A 20,353-nucleotide genomic window follows, 5' to 3' on the forward strand; every position below is an offset into this window, starting at 1 on the left:
GGAGGTAAATTAATTCCCTTTGTGGAAATACTCCCGAACGGGGATCAGGCACAATAAACGAACATACAGGGAAACACATGTAAAAGAGAGGGAAAACCCACAAACAGGCAGCGGTTCTGCCACATGGAGCTGTCATTTTATATTTTGTTGCTATTATATTTGCACAGTAAAGGAAGTGCTCTATAAGTTTTAGCATTCTCATGAATTAATTATGTTTTTTTTTTTTTTTTATTAAGAATTTGTTTCCCCCTTGTGTCAAGGCCTACCTCTGTTATATTCTGTACATGGTTTTAGATACGTTGGTTTACTTACTCAGCTAAAGAAAACACTAGTCAGTGTCGCAATAACGTCTTGAAGAATTTTATGATGTTATAAGACAAGCTATAAATGAGGCAACAATTCCCACGAGATGACATACAAGCAATTTAACTATAAAAGCCTGGAAAATATCAAATTAATGGACTAAATGGCAATGTAAATAGCCTATGAAGACAAGGGACATTGCACCACCATAACATTTACGTATCAATAAATCTAAGTTGTCCTAAAACTGTTACATTGTACATGACAAGCTGGTTTATCAGTTGCATAATCACTGTAAACTACACGTACATTCATGTGAATCACAGTTTCCAAGATTGTGAAATAAACAATAACTAAATCAATGCCTACAAAAGAACTCCTCCTCTAGTTTAATAACTACAACAAGCTACTTACAAATCATCTGAGTCATTTCAGTGCTACTGAGTCCAAGGGAAACGATCAGGTAAGGCAGACTCTTGTTTGAATAACTACTTTTTTTAAAGTTAGTGCCATAATAACTTAATGAGAAAGTGTTACTTTTTGTTATTTTGAAAAATGTCCTATATTTAAACTGAAATAAAAATTTTTTTTAAACATAATTATTTTCCAACATATATAGCAGATTTGCTTTTAAGTTCCCAGAAATTAATCTTAAAATTAATAGAGAAGCATATTACTTTCTTCAGTTGCTTACACAGATGTGTCATTTTACTGACAGATAATTTGCCATTTTATTCTTTACATATATATACTTTACTGATAGTTTAGACAAATTTGGTAGCTGTCTAGGATACTGAGTGCTAAAGGGGGCTGTTAACATCATTACTGTGAAGTCAGATAGGATGAATGCAGGAAGTAATATAAACATCAGATATTGGAGGGAGTTGGGGAAAGACAGTGGATGTGAAAGGGAGTTAAAGTGATGCAAAGAAAGTAAGGGACTGAAAATAAAGCAGACATGCAAGAAACACAGATAGATAGCATCTGGGAGATAAAGAGAGAGAGAGGAGACAGACTATATAGGAGGCAGAACATAATATATGTTAGTGAGAGAGAGAAGGCATAAGTTGAATTAAAGGCAGGCAGCAAGCTTTAGATATGGGGGGTGGGGGGGGGGGGGGGGTGGGGGGGGGGGGAGGGTGAGAATAAAGGGAAAAGATACTTGGAAATGAAACTATGACAAAAAACAGTGGGAGTGAGAGTTGGGCAAAAGTCACCATATAGGGAAGGATAGCAGAGATAGGAGGAGATAGTGTCAACGGGAATGCAAGTGAAGAATAACAGAGATACAGTAAGAGAAAGATAGAAGAAAAAACATACAGCCAACATAAGTGTAAAAAAAAACAAAAGACATCTGACATGTGCAGGAGAGCAGACGTGAGGGAATAAGAGAAAAACTGTATAAACTGGATAAAATATAGAAATAAAAATGAAGATTCTGGTCAACTTAGGCTGCATGAACCCTGGCCATGCCCACAGCAAACAGTAATAGAGGAAACTAAAAATGTCCAGCACAAACCTTTAAATACACAAATCCTTATTTAAAGTGCCGAAGAAAGGGTCCATGCAGGACCTTTCTCAAATCTGGTGGTAACTTGAAAAAGTGTAGGCATAAATAGACCTCTTATTCTTATAAGGGGTGGAGTGTCCCCCTCAATTATCTTAACAAGCAAGCATTCAAGTGCATATTAGATCATGTGGTTAGACCTAACAGCACAATCATATACTAAATCATGTGATAAAACATCTGAACTCAGTCACATGATACATGTGCAATACATAAACAAAGTGCTAATGAATAGAGTGCAACCAAAGTAGATTCCCAATGTAAGCCATAAATACAAGCTCCCTTGTGTTATATGCAGTGGTCTAATCTGTAAAGTTAAATAAAAGAAAAATAAATAATAAAAGAAACATACTCAAATCATAAGCCCTATTCATGCCAGATGGTTCAAGAGAGTTAAATTCCCTCCTCCAAAATTATATTCTCTTTAATATTTTTACTCTATTCCACCTATACTTGGGATGGAACCCACTCTAATACTTGAAACCGCAGTTTTGCGACACTATGACATGCTTCAAAAAAATGTTTTGGTACTTGCAAGTTAATCTTGCCTGTTTTAATTGTGGATTTGTGATTGGAGATTTGGTCTCTAATTTTTTTGAACCATTTCCCCCACATTGGCCCATTGGGTGGAGATGGGCTAAGGGCCATACTATATATCTAATGCTAACAGCAGAATTCAGCAGAGGAATGGGTGTAGGAGGGAGCAGAGACGGGTGGGCACCGGCAGCCTGTATCACAGAGATCCCAACTGCAGACAAGCACATTCTCCTACCAGATCACTAGGAATAACGATTCCTCCCTCCCTTGCTTAAAGTAAGGCTCAGGGAGGGGGGAAATCAGCACTTCTTTATAACTTTTTTTTTTTTTTACTTATAATTATATATATATTTTATATTAATAATGATGTTTTGCCCAGCACAGCTTCAGGCCTCCGCTGGTAGCATAGTCCATGGCCAGAGGCTGAAGCTCCTGTGCCACAGCCTTTTGAAGGCCTGCACATGGTCTTTGGGCCTGGTCACAAGATCCACTAAAAAGAGCTATTTTTATTAGAGGAAGGCAGTATGGAGACAAAATTGCATACCACTACTATTAGCGCATAGCAGCTAGTTACTGACTGAACTATATTAACAGTAGCAACAAGACATTACTGGCAACCACTAAGGAAATACAGGTGCTAAGTAGTTGCTAACAACTCTCATTATTTTCTCTGGGAGCCACCTTGCTTGCCAACTGCTTTACAGCCCTGTCGAGATTCATTACCAGCTACCGCTAAACCAAAAAACTCAACACTAGCATGGTGTTAAGAGCTTAAAGGGACACTCCAGGCACGCAGACCACTTCTGCCCATTGGAGTGGTCTGGGTGCCAACTCCCACTACCCTTAACCCTGCAAGTGTAATTATTGCAGTTTTTTAATAAACTACAATAATTACCTTGCAGGGTTAACTCCCTGTAGACAATCACCAGCTTCATAGCACAGAAAACCTGTGCTAGAGCGTCGCTGGACGTCCTCACTCTATGTGAGGACCTCCAGCGTCGCTCAATTCCCCATAGGAAAGCATTGAAAAGCATTTTCAATGCTTTCCTATGGGGAGCTCTAATGCGCATGCGCGGCATTGCCGCGCATGCGCATTATGTCTCTCCGGCCGGTGGACGGAATCAGTCTCGCCCACCGGACGATGTAATGCAGAGGAGGAGCAGCGGCAGAGGAAGAAGTGGGACATGTCGCTGCCTCAGGTAAGTGACTGAAGGGGTTTTCACCCCTTCAGCAACCGGGGATTGGGAGGTGGGAGGGAGAGGGGATCTGCAATGCCAGGAAAACAGATTGTTTTCCCGACACTGGAGTTTCCCTTTAACAACAACTACATTTCTATACACCATATTAAAACAGAAACTTGTTGCTAAGGTTTACTGGCACAAGCAATGCTAATTTATGTGAATAACAGTATATTATACCATTGTATTCAGAATACCTATAAACTAGGTATTGTATTATATAATCTCTAGCTGAAATACTTATGTATAGTGAACCCATTACCTTTGTATAGGAAATCATTATGCTATAGTATCTTAAGGTCATTGACTATGTAACAGGACACCTTTCTAACAGTGTAACCAGCCTTAAATGACCACTATAGGCACCCAGACCACTTCAGCTCAATGAAGTGGTCTGAGTGCCAGGTCCCCCTAGTTTTAACCGTGCAGCTGAAAACATAGCATTTTCAGAGGAACTGCTATGTTTAAATTGAGGGGATAATCCAGCCTCTAGTGGCTTTTTCCCTGACAGACACTAGAGGCCGCTTCCGCGATTTTCAGTGAATAAATTGCACTGAAATGATGCTGGACGTCCTCACGGAGTCCAGCGTCAAATAAGATCCCCATAGGAAAGCTTTCCTATGGGCGGTTTGAATGCGCGCGCATTTGCATTTGGCTCCACTCGGGAGCTGACATCGGCAGGGGGAGGAGAGGTCATCAGCGCAGAGGGAACCCAGCGCTGGATTAAGGTAAGTAGCTGAAGGGTTTTAAACCCCTTCAGCCCAGCGGTAAGGGTGCCCCGAGTGAGGGGGGGAGGGGACATATTAACCTTATATAGCCAGGAAAACGGGTTTGTTTTCCTGGCATTATAGGATCCTTTTAGGCTTTGCTGTGAGCATGATGGATTCAAATTTCTGAATATACAAATTGTCTAGTTCAAATATTTGTATAAGGTGACTTTTGAAAGGCTTTTAGTTTCAGTGTTTGTGTGTTCTTTACTTACCCACCCTATTACAAAGTCATATTTTATAGTATTTGAGTAGTGGATATCTGTTCCTCTGTGCTATTATATTTCATATATTATTTTGTCTGTGTCACTACAAGTTTACTCTAGAGATGTTAAAGGTTTGTCAGTGTATTAAAATTGCATTAAAGGACCACTCTAGTGCCAGGAAAGCATACTCGTTTTCCTGGCACTAGAGTGCCCTGAGGGTGCCCCCACCCTCAGGGACCCACTCCCGCCCGGCTCTGGAAAGGGGAAAGGGGTAAAAACTTACCTTTTTCCAGCGCTGGGCGGGGAGCTCTCCTCCTCCTCTCCGCCTCCGTTCCTCCCCGTCGGCTGAATGCGCACGCGCGGCAAGAGCTGCGCGCGCATTCAGCCGGTCACATAGGAAAGCATTCATAATGCTTTCCTATGGACGCTTGCGTGCTCTCACTGTGATTTTCACAGTGAGAATCACGCAAGCGCCTCTAGCGGCTGTCAGTGAGACAGCCACTAGAGGATTAGGGGGAAGGCTTAACTAATTGATAAACATAGCAGTTTCTCTGAAACTGCTATGTTTATAAAACAATTAGTTAACCCTAGCTGGACCTGGCACCCAGACCACTTCATTAAGCTGAAGTGGTCTGGGTGCCTAGAGTGGTCCTTTAAAGTGTTTTGTATTATTCCACCCTGAACATAAGTGTTGCCTCTGTTATTGCAATATATAAAAATATAGAAATATACACATTGCCAATGTAACTAGCTGACATTAGTGAATCTTTGGAGATAGGAATGGCACTGTAACGCCCCCCACCCATGCAAAAGACATCTGACAACCAAGAAATCAAGTAAATGAGGGTGGATGGAAACATATGACAGTAACGATGTTATTTAAAAGAATATATGTAAGGGTTGAGGTTAGTGAACAGTCAAGCATAGTTTTGTCCGGAAATGTAATGATCTTGGCATGCAGAGCTCCTAAAATAAGGTAACTTGTGGGACTGGATTGTATATAAGCAGCATTTAGAGTGGCCTAGAGTAGAGAAAAAGCTTGCAAACAGAAGGAGAATATGATAAAAGGAGTACAGAAGGTCAAAATAAGTATGACAAGCTAAAATAAAGGGTAACAGAGAACGTCAAAGTCAGGATCTGAGACCAAAGTAAAAAACACCAGAATAACACAAATACAAAACAAACTCTCTAGAGACCACAACAAGGCCATGATTATTTCATAATGTGAGTTTAAATATCCGATAGTGGATTTAACATTGGTTGGAATCAGAGAAATTACTCCAGAACATGTGTAACCACTGTCATAGGAATTATGCAGTAATGGCTCAATAGCACAGCAATTAAAACAGCAGGAAGTATGCCGAATTTTAAAATGTGTGAACAGTGAAATTACAACTGTTAAGATAACTATTAAAAAGAAAAGGAATTGAAAGAAAATAAAACTGGAAGGTCTCAAATCCAATTTGGCTTCAATGAATGGAAAGAGATCATTTGCAGTACAGCAAAGGAGGCAAGTTAGAGATGCCTATTTCCGATATGGTTATTTGCCTGCTAGATCCTTCAGTAGCCTCCTTTGTGTGATTAAAGTTCAATTAACAGATACGAAGATAGAAAGTTATAAAGTAAAAGACACTGTGTTGAAAGATTGGTTTGAAAATTAAACCTTTTTTTCATGGAGGCTGTGTGAGTCAGAGCCGCGGGAGGTGTGACTAGGGCAGAATAAACAAATTTATTTAACTTCTAAATGGCAGAGGAGTCACCAGTGACCCCACAGGCACACAATCTATACACCAAAACTGCTTTAATCCCTTAAGGACCAAACTTCTGGAATAAAAGGGAATCATGACATGTCATACATGTCATGTGTCCTTAAGTGGATAATAAGCTCAAGTTGTTTTGATGTTCACAATCTTTCAAGATGAAACATTAAAGGGACAATCCAAGCCAGCTATAATGGTGAGACAGAAGGTCCTACAATCACTGTCTACACCACAACAGTAAAAAAACTGCCAACTCTATTGCCTGCAAGAATGATGACTATGACAAATTATCTGTAATTAAAAATGTATATCTTCAGGAGCCCAAGATTCAAGATGCTGGCAAACCGGTTTTAGAGAGGTTTTCCATCCATTCCGAAGTAGCTAGAATGAGAATGTATGTCTATCAGTTAAAGCCTTTTAAGCCATTGTTAATAAGAACACATTCATGTTCTGTGTGTATTGTTGTCATCATTTTTTTTATTTTTTTTGTATTCTTTATTTTTGACGTGCAGGTGATTACAAAGCATAGACAGACGCCACAACAGTGTGCTCTTATATTTAGACATAGGCTAAACAGTGGCATGAAGGGTTTGCACATTTTGTTTTAAAAGAAACATAGTAAGCTAGGCACACGTGTCTAATCAATTATAAACTATTTACAGTAACTGCAATGGGTTATCGACAGTGTAGTAAGCTAGTCAGCTTTGTCTAAACAGTTATGCATTGACTACATTGGGTTGTCTACAACATAGAAAACTGGGCAGTTATGTCTAAACGATTTTATACTATTTGTATAAACTGAATTGAGTTATCAACAGGCTGTAAATAGAAAGTCGTTGGTACAGTGAGCGTTACACATTGTGATAAAGCCCCCCAATGGGCCCCCGGGTATGTCATAAATGTACCCTTCAAGGGAGAATATAACCACGGAGAACATCAGAAATATACTCATCAAGTAACGGTAGGGGTAGTGGTATGATGCCAGTCAAGGAAATTTGCAATGCTCTGCCCCCTGGTCAGCCAATTCCCTGCTGGGGTGCTTCTGAGTCCAGCTTTGAGAGACTTGTTGTCCGAAGACAGACAGGCAAGCGGAGTGAGCACTGCTGGTTTGGTGGTTTCTGTGAGGCTATTCCCTGGGACCTCTGAACCCAGAGTGTGTCGATGTGTCGGCTTGTTGGATGCCTCGATGCTGCTCGTGTTACTGTGCCGGGCAGGAGTGCGCTCCGGGAGAAGCTTGAGATCCTTCCTGAGGGTTCTTTTGCCTGGCACGCCTCGTGGCACTGTTGCGGTCTGCCCGAACTCTGGGAGGGCATGCCTGTCAGGATCGGGACAGGGATCCAACACGCAGAGTACAAACAGTAGCCAGATACGTATACCAGACCTTAGAATGGCCGGACTAACGTAAGTAGTACAGTATAGAATGGTCAAAGACAAGCCGAGGTCGAGGGTAACAGAAGACAGGTAAGCGAGAGACAAGCCGAATCAAGGGTAACAGAGATAAGCAGAGTAAGGTAAACAAGCCGGGTCAAAACCAAAAGGGATAATAGAATACACAAGCACTGAGTGACTAGAACAAGCTAGAACCACGACAGGGCAATGAGCTAATGAAAGAAGCTCTGTTAAATACCCTGTTCAGAGCATTAACCACGCCTCCGAGGCGTCCTGATTGGTCCTGCAGCAATTGAGTGACAGGTCGTTCCGGAGGAGTGTCCTGATGACAACTTCCTGCCTAGATGCTGTAAAAGGCAGTCACTCCCTCGCGGCCGGCCTTGCATGACTGGATAGACCGTGGAGAAGGGAGCCATCAGGCCGTCTGGATGGAGGAACAGCTAAGTCTCTACCTCTTTCAGAGGTAGAGACCACAGGTACCCTGACAGTACCCCCCCTCTCAGATACACCCACCGGGCGGAATACACCAGGGCGAGAAGGGAATCGAGAGTGAAACGCCCTGCGGAGACGGGGAGCATGCACCTCCTCCTGAGGTACCCAACTTCTCTCCTCAGGACCATAACCCTTCCAATGCTGAAACTTCATGATCTCAGAAAGCAATGGAGAGTGAATCCTGAGATTCGTGTTCGCGATGATATTCCCCTTAGGAACTATGGAGGACAGAAGTGGTTCAGTTATAGTGGATGGTTCATATTGACGAGACAAAGCATCTGCTTTAGAGTTCTTAGAACCAGGTCTATACGTAAGTACATAATTAAAGTGAGTGAGGAACAAGGCCCAGCGAGCCTGCCTGGCGGACAAGCGCTTAGCCTCCCCAATATAAGACAAGTTCTTATGATCCGTTAGAATAGTAACAGGGTGTAGTGTCCCTTCCAGTAAATGTCTCCACTCCTTTAAAGCCTTAATGACCGCTAACAGTTCCCTCTCCCCAATGTCATATCTGCTCTCAGGCCCAGAATTTTTTTTAGAGAAGAAACCACAAGGGTGTAACGGTTTATCCACCCCTAACCTTTGAGACAGAACAGCCCCAACTCCTGTCTCAGAAGCATCGACCTCGAGCAAGAAAGGCAGAGTCGTATCAGGATGAACTAGAATGGGAGCTGAGGCAAAAAGTTCCTTGAGAGTCTTAAAAGCACCAAGAGCTTCCTCAGACCAGAACTTAGTATCAGCCCCTTGTTTGGTCATATTGGTAATAGGCGCAATGATAGAGGAGTAACCCTTAATGAAGCGCCTATAGTAGTTGGAAAAACCAATAAACCTTTGGATAGCCTTGAGTCCTTTGGGCAAAGGCCAGTCTAAAATAGATTGGAGTTTACCAGGATCCATTTTAAAACCTTCCCCAGAAATCACGTACCCAAGAAAGTCTACCTGAGACTGATCAAAACTGCACTTCTACAACTTGCAGTATAGACCATGTTGCAGAAGTTTGTGTAACACCTTTCTGACCTGTCTATGGTGAGTCTCAATCTCCTTAGAGTGTATTAGTATGTCGTCCAGGTAAACAATAACACAATCATGCTGAAACTCCCTAAGAACCTCATTAATCAAATCCTGAAATACTGCAGGAGCATTGCATAGTCCAAATGGCATAACAGTGTATTCGTAATGGCCATACCGGGTATTGAATGCCGTCATCCACTCGTGACCTTGCTGGATTCTCACCAAATTGTAAGCCCCTCTGAGATCTAACTTGGTGAAGATTTTGGAGCCCTTAAGACGATCAAATAACTCGGTAATCAGTGGGATAGGATAGGCATTTCTGACAGTTATTTTGTTCAAGCCTCGGTAATCGATACAAGGTCTCAGCGTGCCATCCTTCTTCTTAATGAAAAAGAACCCCGCCCCGGCCGGAGAAGAAGACCTCCTGATGAATCCCTTTTCTAAATTCTCCTGAATATACTCTTCTAGAACCGAGTTTTCCTGAACAGACAAAGGATATACATGGCCCCTCGGAGGCATAGTCCCGGGTAGAAGCTTAATTTTGCAGTCAAATGACCTGTGTGGCGGCAAAGAATCGGCATTCTTTTTGTCAAACACTGCCCTTAAGTCTAGGTAAAGGTCTGGTATTTGTCTTTCTGTGGACTGAGTAGGATTCTCCTGTATGTTAATATTAGCTAATGGAGAAAACTTGCACAAACACCGATCCTGGCAGCCCTGGCCCCACGAGAGTATCTCCCCTAACTCCCAATCGATAATAGGGTTATGTTCTTTCAACCATGGATACCCCAGAACTATGGGAACGGAAGGAGACGAAATGAGCAGAAGAGATAACTTCTCCACGTGTAGGATACCAACATTCAAATCAATGGGTATGGTCTCACGAAAGATAACAGGGTCTAGTAGTGGTCTACCATCTATGGCCTCAACGGCCAAGGGTGTCTCCCTTAGCTGGGATGGGAAATTGTTTTTACTAGCAAAGGCTTGGTCGATAAAATTCTCAGCAGCACCGGAATCTATCAAAGCCATAGCCCTTACTTCTTCCCTCCCGCAAGTTAAGGAAACTGGTAGCAGAAGCCTGTGATCTTTATAATTAGGAGTAGAGGACAATATAGAAACACCCAAGGCCTGTCCTCTAGAGAGACTTAGGTGCGAGCGTTTCCCGGGCGGTTTGAACAGTTCGAGAGTAAATGACCCTTAGCTCCACAATACATACACAAACCCTCTCTTCTCCTGTACTGTCTTTCCTCCTCAGAGAGGCGGGTATACCCTATCTGCATAGGTTCAGGAAGCAAAGATACCGTGGAGTCAGGACTTGGAAAAGCGGGGGCTAACCTAAAAGAAGGTCTCCGGTTCCTCTCTCGAGTGTTCTGTCTCTCTCTTAAACGTTCATCTATACGAGAGATGAACGAAATTAAATCCTCTAAATTCTCGGGGAGTTCTCTGGTAGCAACCTCATCAAGGATTACTTCAGATAAGCCATTCAAAAATACATCCATATACGCCTGCTCATTCCACTTGACCTCTGACGCCAGAGACCTGAACTCTAGTGCATAATCCACCAGTGTTCGGTTCTCCTGTTTCAGACGCAACAGTAATCTGGCTGCATTAACCTTTCTACCTGGAGGGTCAAATGTTCTTCTAAAAGCAGCTACAAAGGCGTTATAGTTATAAACTAATGGGTTATCGTTCTCCCATAATGGGTTGGCCCATCTCAGAGCTTTCTCAATAAGTAGGGTGATAATAAATCCTACCTTTGCCCTATCTGTAGGATAAGAGCGAGGTTGCAATTCAAAGTGGATACTAATTTGGTTTAAGAAACCACGACACTTCTCAGGAGCCCCACCATAGCGTACTGGGGGGGTAATGCGAGAAGAAGCACCCACTGTGGCTACCTCTAGACCTGAACCGACAGGAGAAACAGGGGTATTACGTATCTCCTCTGGTGGGTTATTGGCACGAGATAATAGAGCCTGTAGCGCAAGCGCCATCTGATCCATTCTGTGATCCATGGCTTCAAACCTAGGATCAGGAGAAGCCAGCTGACTGTTTGTACTTGCAGGATCCATTGGCCCTGTCGTAATGTCAGGATCGGGACAGGGATCCAACACGCAGAGTACAAACAGTAGCCAGATACGTATACCAGACCTTAGAATGGCCGGACTAACGTAAGTAGTACAGTATAGAATGGTCAAAGACAAGCCGAGGTCGAGGGTAACAGAAGACAGGTAAGCGAGAGACAACCAGAATCAAGGGTAACAGAGATAAGCAGAGTAAGGTAAACAAGCCGGGTCAAAACCAAAAGGGATAATAGAATACACAAGCACTGAGTGACTAGAACAAGCTAGAACCACGACAGGGCAATGAGCTAATGAAAGAAGCTCTGTTAAATACCCTGTTCAGAGCATTAACCACGCCTCCGAGGCGTCCTGATTGGTCCTGCAGCAATTGAGTGACAGGTCGTTCCGGAGGAGTGTCCTGATGACAACTTCCTGCCTAGATGCTGTAAAAGGCAGTCACTCCCTCGCGGCCGGCCTTGCATGACCGGATAGACCGTGGAGAAGGGAGCCATCAGGCCGTCTGGATGGAGGAACAGCTAAGTCTCTACCTCTTTCAGAGGTAGAGACCACAGGTACCCTGACACTGCCGTGTTCTGCCGCACGTTTGGGCTTTGCACTTGACCGCCCCTCCGGCCGACTCGGGTCAGCCTCGCCCCGCCGCGGCTACTGCTGCTCCCAGGCTCGAGGATGAGGAGGTCTGCGGCGCTTTTTGTTAGGCCGGTTCCGGGAGCGTGCTCCAGAGGTGGCCCCTTGTGGGTGCTTGTCTGCCGTAATGGTATTATTAAGGTGGGTCATGGTGTCCCGCCGCTTGTCCCTTCAGGGCAAGCAGTGTGGTAGGTTCGTGGACAAAGTCTCTGGCGGAGAGGGGTTCATGTGGGCCTCTAGTTTCTGCCAGAAGGCTTGGAATATTTTGTTTAGCCGGAGCTCCGTCTCATGCTCTGCCTTGCTTGTGTCATCGGTGGGGCAGCCGGCCATTTTGTGAGCCACATGGAGAGTTTGTTTGGGGTTTTGCTGTGTTGTTGCTTGATCATAGCTGTACAGGGAGGACTTATGGGGGTAGACCGGGATAACCCCCACCGATCCAAAGGGGGGAGAACAGGGGCTCTCGTGCTGATTTTCGGCGAGTTGCAGCAGTGTGAGGGTGGCCGTCCCTCCTGCGCCTATACTGGTGGTAGGCCTCACCATGGGTCCAGGTGTTTGCTGCTTTGGATGTTGCTTGTGTGGCATCATTCTGTGCCCCTGGATGTCACCTCTCCCTTGGTGGCCTGTTTGCGTCGAGTAATCGCTGTTTTAGTTGTGAAATTCAACTTTTTCTGTCTCAGATAGCTGGAGCTATTAAGGCTTGCTTCCTTCCAGCTCTGCAGTCAGGCCCCGCCCCCTGTTGTCATCATTTTTTGTTCAACCCTGGTGACAATATGCTATTAGTAATGGAACAGCACAATGATGTTTGCTCTTACTGATAGTTTGCATTACAATTGCTTAAGAATTCAAATTGTATAGAAAAGTCACACACACTTTAAATTATATGCTTTTGAATGCTGTGATCAATATTTTGTGTGTCTTTCTGTCTGTATCCTACCCTCTCCCACTCCTGTGGGCTAGTATCAATCACGATACCATATAGGTGTGAGTTTTTATATAGGTAGCCCAACTTTTTGCAATTAATATAATGATTGCCATTTATATAGCGCCAACAGATTCCGTACTGCTTTACAATATTATTAGAGGGGGGATTTAACTATAAATAGGATAATTACAATCAAACTTACAGGAACGATAGATTGAAGAGGACCCTGCTCAAACGCGCTTACAGTATATAGGTTGTGTGGGCTTCCAAAACTGGACCTCTTTCCCAGCTGCTAATGATTTCATATTGTGCAACATGTCACAGTGTGCTTTTAAGTTATGTGTAAAACACGTCACATATGTACATAAATGTTATTGACATTCTTCAAAAGGTGTGCACATATTTGTATATGTAAGTTTATAGCGTAATCACAACGTTGCTTGCATAATCTTGTTAAACAATATTTCTGTTATTAATGAATTTGTTCATGATGTGGAGCTTTTTACTGATAACATATCTACCTGTCACTTCTGTACATTGTTTAATAAAATGCTAACCATTTGAAACCATTGTTTTATTTTTTGTGAGTCACAGCAAGGGGAGGTATGGCTAGGGCTGTGTAATAAGAAACAAAAGTAATTCAGCTCTGAAATTGCAGAGAATCGAGCAGTTAGACTTCAGGGGCATGATCTATATACACTAACACATCTCGATTAAGATACTGTGGTTTTGGTACTTATATTGTCCCTTTAACATAATGTAGAGGGACCTTTTTTCATAGATTCAATAATTGTAACAGTGTTGTTGAAAAATATCAGAACAGTGCGATTGTGATGAGGGCAACATTGTCAATAATTTATCTAATCTTAATATGATATAGAGTATGAAAATAACTGTCAGGCGAATATAAAATACTAAGAAAGAAGAAAAAAAAAAGAACCTTTTGCACAATGTTACGGGAATATATTGAGGAGAGAAAGAAATTAACGTACATTAGTAAAATGGAGAGGACGAGTTAATTGGCAAAGAGTTGTGCCTTATGAGGAGAGAGGTGTTATTTAAAGGGCATCATGAAGATGTAAATTAAACAGGAGTGTATTATAAAATATAAATGGGTTGAAAATTGATTTAGGTATTTTAGCAGAGGGATATACTGTCATCATAATGTGCGCTGTGTATAAGTATATTAGAGCTCCAGAGTAGTACACAGTGTGTTAGAGAATAACATGGCTCCACTATCAAACTTGTGTTGTCAGGTTTGTATACCCCAACATACAAACCTGTGACAGACAATTAGATAGGATAGAGTGCATGGCTGGTCCCCAGGGTGGCTGGGATTAACTACCATATAGGCATGTCATGATGGAAGCATTATGCTTTGGGGGTGTTTTTCAGTGGTATGGACGGAGAAACTGGTCAGGATTGAGGGAAAGTTGAACACAGAAGAATACAGAGATTTCCTTAAACCTGGTGCACAGGAGTCAGGACCTCAGACTGGACTAAAGGTTTACCTTCAAACATAACAATGACCCTAACCACTACATCTGGTACTGAAAAAAATGAAATTTTTGTTCTTGTTAATAGTACTCAGTGTTGGAACTAATTTACAGAGGGCCCTAATGCAAGAAAGTTTTCGGGGCAGCCTTCTAGTGCAATAGTGGCAAAAAGGTAGACCCCAATCTGTTTTAAAACTCCAACGATGCTATGCCAGCTGTGAATCAACCATTTTCCACAGCTTGCAGGGTTGTATTTTTGAGCAATGTTTGTGTGTTTGAATTTAAGCATGTTTTTGTATAGCGTATTTGTGTGCATACAGATGTAAATTTGTATGTACTGTTTCCATTAGAATACGGTGGTGTTCTTGTGTGTAGTGTTTGCGTTTGAATGCAGTGTTGTCTTTGTATGTAGTGTTGGCTTTTAAATGTAGGTGTGCAGTGCTGGTGTTTGATTGAAGGGTTGTAATGCTAGCGCTTTGATACCTACTGTCTATTTTTGCATGTTTAATGGTTTAATAATTAAAATATCTCACAAAAGTGAGTACACCCCTCACATTTTTGTAAATATTTTATTATATATTTTTATGTGACAACACTGAAGAAATTTAACTCTGCTACAATGTAAAGTAGTTAGTGTACATTCTGTATAACAGTGTAAATTTGCTGTCCCTTCAAAATAACTCAACACACAGCCATTAATGTCTGAACCGTTGGCAAAAAAAAGTGAGTACATCCCTAAGTGGAAATGTCCAAATTGGGCCCAAAGTGTTAATATTTTGTGTGGCCACCATTATTTTTCAGCACTGCCTTAACCCTCATGAGCATGGAGTTCACTAGAGCTTCACAGGTTGCCACTGGAGTCCTCTTCCACTCCTCCATGACGACATCACGTTAGCAAGATAGTGAGTGTCTTGGAGGTGTGTTTGGGCTTATTATCATGTTGAATACTGCCCTTGTTCCTAAGCTTCTCTTTTTTAAACACCTCTGTGTATAGGGTGGGTATGCTCTAAGGCATTCCCCCATAATAGCCCTCACGCTCTTTCTATATACACTGTCTCTCTCCCCAACCCTATCCCCCTCCTCTTCTGCTCCTGAAAAAGCAACTCAACCTATATATCTATGCCTAAGAGAGAAGTATAATGAAGGGTTAATTGTTTTTGGGGATGCCCCTGTTCTGTCAGACTCCATATGATTCTTATTAGGTACATATCAGAGTGAACAGGAATTATTGTCAGTATATAAAGGGAGTAAATCTACTGTGCTGAAATATGCATTTAGTATAATTGGGTTTAATCCCACTGTTTGTTACATTGGAATAAGAGGCATAGTATTGTTGTTATACAAAGATAATGTACTATAATGATGGGAATGGTGAGTCCTAAAAAGACACCCCACTACCCAAATTCAAAATAAATAAAAATCACTGTTTAGTAGATATGCGCCAAGGGAAAATGTGCATGCATTTCATTATGCATTTTTCATTTGGATTTATTTTAAAATAAAGTTTCAGAAGTCTTTGCAAGATAGGTGCTCTGAGCAATTGCTGCCTCTTGAGTTTAGCTGCACTGAGCTAACGAAATCAGAAAGGAACAGGACAGGTTGGGGGGTGGGGTTCAGTTAGGTTAATTTAAAAAAAAAAGTACCTATTCCTATTTGCACATATTGTAAAATCAAAAAAGAGGACATGTTCTTCACACAGAAAGCTTTTCAGCAAGCTTAATGAATGATGGAAACTACTTAAACCCAGGAGTGCCACGCATGTGCATCATGCTGAAAAAGGCTTGAAGCTGTAAATGAACTTTAATATAGTACTAAGATACATGTCCGAATACATATGCCTATATTTTATTTTCATTTTTAATATATTTGTAATGTTGTCATAAATCTACTTTTTCCTTGTCCTTGTCATTATGGGGTTTTAAGTGTAGATGAAGTAAATGAAATTATTCAACTCTTGCAGCACAAGGCTGCGACATAAATTAGTGAAATGAATAAAGGTCTGTATAGTGGAAATAGTGGACCAAAAAATACATACCAAATACAAATCCTATCAAGAAACATGAGAAGAGGGTGAAGACGTCAAACACAAAATAGCTTGACGTCTTTTTTTTTGTGTTTGACGTCTTCACCCTCTTCTCATGTTTCTTGATAGGATTTGTATTTGGTATGTATTTTTTGGTTCACTATTTTATACAGGTATCATAACATTTCTCTGTTGTATCAGTGGTTATACCACATATTGTTGATTACTTAGATCAGAATTTTTCTGTTTTTGATCTTTTTTTCTTTGGTCCTAGTCATTGTTTACATATTGGACAGATATGTATAAGTATATTGACACTTTATGATGTCTCTGTTGATACCTGTTATATGTGTGCCTATACAATCAAGTTTATTGCATTTTTATTGGTTGTGCTCCTCCTTTCATTACTGTGTGTGTGTGTGTGTCAGTGTATCTGTGTGTGTCAGTGTATCTGTATATATGTGTGTGTGTGTCAGTGTATCTGTATATGTGTGTGTCTGTGTGTCAGTGTATCTGTATAGCTATGTGTGTGTGTGTGGAGGTATGTATGTAGTGTTTGTGCAGTTTATCTGTGTGTGTGTGTCAGTGTATCAGTATATCTGTGTGTCAGTATATCTGTGTGTGTGTGTGTTTGTGTCAGTGTACCTGTATATGTGTGTGTGTTTTAGTGTATCTGTATATCTGTGTGTTTGTATGTGTCAATGTGCGTATCTGTATATCTGTATGTCTGTGCATGTGTGTGTCAATGTATGTATCTGTATGTATGTGTGTCAGTGTGTGTATCTTTATGTCTGTGTATCTGTCAGTGTGCGTATCTGTATGTTTGTGTGTCAGTGTGTGTCAGTCTAGGTATCTGTATGTCTGTGTGTATCTTATTGTGTATCTGTATGTCTGTATCTTTGTGTGAGTGTGTGTGTGTATCTGTATGTCTGTATATCTGTGTGTCAGTGTGTATATCTGTATGTTTGTGTATCTGTGTGTTTGTCAGTGTGCATTTGGAGGTCTGTGTATCTGTATGTCTGTGTATCTGTGTGTGTCAGTGTTTGCATCTGCATGTCTGTGTATGGGTCAGTGTGTGTATCTATATGTCTGTGTATCTGTGTGTGTCAGTGTTTGCATCTGTATGTCTGTATCTTTGTGTATATGTGTGTCAGTGTGTATCTGTGTTTGTGTCAATGTGCATATCTGTATGTCTGTGCATGTGTGTGCCAATGTGCGTATCTGTATTATGCGTGTATGTTCCAGTGTGTATCTGTATGTCTGTGTATCTGTCAGTGTGTGTATCTGTATGTCTGTGTATCTGAGTGTTTGTCAGTGTGCGTATCTGTATGTTTGTATGTCAGTGTGTGTGTATGTGTCAGTCTGTATCTGTTTGCCTGTGTGTATGTTAGTGTGTATCTGTATGTGTGTGTCAGTGTGTATGTCTGTATATCATGAGTGTATGACAGTGTGTGCATCTGTATTTCTGTGTGTCAGTGTGCATATCTGTAGGTTTGTTTATCTGTTTGTTTATCAGTGTGCATATTTGTATGTCTGTGCATCTGTGTGTGGGTCAGTGTGTGTATCTGCATGTCAGTAACTGTGTGTGAGTGTATCTGTGTATCTGTATGTCTGTGTAGCTGTGTGTGTTTCAGTATGTGTGTCTGTATGTTTTAGGGCCTGCCCATCCATTGGTCCCAGTGGGGACACGGCTCCAGGCGGCACTTTGCCTGGAAAGCCCAGTCTTCACCGATCAGCTCACATGCCGTAAAAGGCTGGGAGGATGCTCAAAACAAAAAGAAAAAAAAAGGAAAATCTTAGGAGTCTTTGGAGGAAGGCTGATCTGGGGCTGGTCGGGTCCACAGGGTTACCAAGTGTTTCCCACTGAAGTTACGGCACTCCGAGATTACTAGTTGTGCGTGCCGGAATTTCAGTGGGAACTTACATAAATTTGCTGCAGGGCTGTTGCTGTGGGCTGGCTCCCAGGAGCATCAGAACTCCACTTTGTGTCTGGCTATGAGTGCTGTGACGGCCACATAGCTAGCACAGGCGTTGGGACATGCAGGAGTGCAGGAGTCGGACTTAGCCAGCAATGGTGTAGACAAGAGGAGCGGAACTGCAAGGAGTCAATTCAGACTCCACTTCAGCTAGGATCCACCACACCGCGGATACTGAAAGGGTAAGTAATTATTAGCCTTAATGCACACCAGTGTTAATTTTGGTGGTAAATTTCAATTTAGTTAAGGTCATAGTCTTCTGACCTAAAAGCCATTTTAGTTTTAGTGATATTTTAGTCATCTGAATTGTTTTAGTTTTAGTCTAGTTTTAGTCGACTAAATCTCCAGTAGATTTTAGTCGACATGACTAAAATCTAGTGGGTTTAATTAAAACCTCTGTCTATTTTGCCACCCCCCAACCCCCATGTGTCTCATTGTCTCAGTCCCCATGTGTCTAATTTCTTCTTTTCCCTCCTCCATGTGTCTTACTCACCCATGTTAATTTTTGCGGCAAATTTCAATGTTTTTTTAACAGTTTTTTTTTTTACTAAAAAGCCATTTTAGTTTTAGTTATATTTTAGTTATCTGAGTTGTTTTAGTTTTAGTCAAGTTTTAGTCGACCGAATCTCAAAAATTGTAGTCGACTAAAATCTGACTAAAATGGTTAATCGACAAAATTAACACTGATGCACACAGTGTGCTGTACATAGGAATTCCAATCCCAGCACACACAGACACAGTATATCTCCAGCACACAGTACATCTCCAGCACACACACAGACACACTACATCCCCAGCACACACACCACTACTTCTACAGACTACTGGCATACATCCCACATGACAACTTAACTTACTCCTTTTTGGTTTGTTATTGTTAGTGATTGACATATATGGCACTTAGCTAATATTTTATTACCACTGCAGAAGCATATATGTTGTGACGTTTAATTTAGTGTGCAATTATCTAAATATGTTACTGGAATGTATTTATCGAATCATGATATATTTCATTTTGGTTTTAATTATCATAATAAAACATAATCAATATAGGCGTGTTTTGGTGCCGTTGTTTTGGGGGACCCAGGCAGAAACATTTCTTGGGCCAGTATCTGTGTATGTCATTGTATCTGTATGCATATGTGTGTGTATCTATGTGTCTGTATGTGTGTGTCAGTGTGTGTATCTGTATGTCTGTATCTGTATGTCTGTATTTGTGTGTGTGTCCACATGTGTTTTTGTATCTGTATGTGTGTCAGTGATTGTATCTGTGTGTCTATGCATCTGCATGTGTGGCATGTGTGGCAGTGTGTATGTGTGTCTGTACATCTGTATGTGTGTCAATGTTTATATCTGTATGTGTATCTGCGTGTCTGTATCTGACTGTATATGTGTGGCAGTGTTTGTATCTGTGTATCTGCATGTGTGGCAGTGTGTTTATCAGCATGTCGGTTCAACTGTATGTATAGTAGTGTTGCCACCTGTTTGTCTTCATGTGTGGCAGTGTTTGTACCTGTGTGTCTTTACATTTGTATATGTGTTAGTGCGTGTATAAGTCTGTCTTTGCAATTATATGTATGTCAGTGTGTTCATCTGCATGTATGTTATTGTGTCTGTTCAACTGTATGTGTGTCTCTTCATTTGCATGTGCATCTCAGTTCTTGTATCTGTGTCTATGTATCTGCATGTGAAATAGCTGAGTGGGCTAATGCATCAGCAGAATCTGTTCTAACCCTTGGGTCGCAGGTTCAAATCCCGGCAGGGTTGACTCAGCCCTTCATCCTTCCGAGGTAGATAAAATGAGTACCATTAAATTGGGTGATAGTAACAACCCCTGGATGTTGGGCTAAGGTAACATCCCCAGGACGTACTTGGAAACCAGAGTAATCTGAATGTACCTTTCCTGGTTAAATACTTTGTTATTATTATTATGTGTGTCAGTGTGTCTGTGTTATGTATCTGTATGA

At 41.6% G+C, this 20,353-nt stretch overlaps 1 protein-coding gene across 2 annotated transcripts in view; it reads left to right on the forward strand.

Moving 5' to 3' along the window:
- The first annotated feature begins 693 nt into the window (after window positions 1-693).
- The window catches only part of LOC134570785 (LITAF domain-containing protein-like), a 37,741-nt gene continuing 18,081 nt past the window's right edge, over window positions 694-20,353 (forward strand). For both annotated transcript variants that reach the window (XM_063428756.1, XM_063428758.1), the window contains exon 1: window positions 694-766. The gene's annotated coding sequence lies outside the window, so the exon portion shown is untranslated. The remainder of the gene's footprint in view (window positions 767-20,353) is intronic.

The sequence above is a fragment of the Pelobates fuscus genome, chromosome 8 (genome assembly GCF_036172605.1).
Source record: "Pelobates fuscus isolate aPelFus1 chromosome 8, aPelFus1.pri, whole genome shotgun sequence".
Classification (NCBI taxonomy): domain Eukaryota; kingdom Metazoa; phylum Chordata; class Amphibia; order Anura; family Pelobatidae; genus Pelobates; species Pelobates fuscus.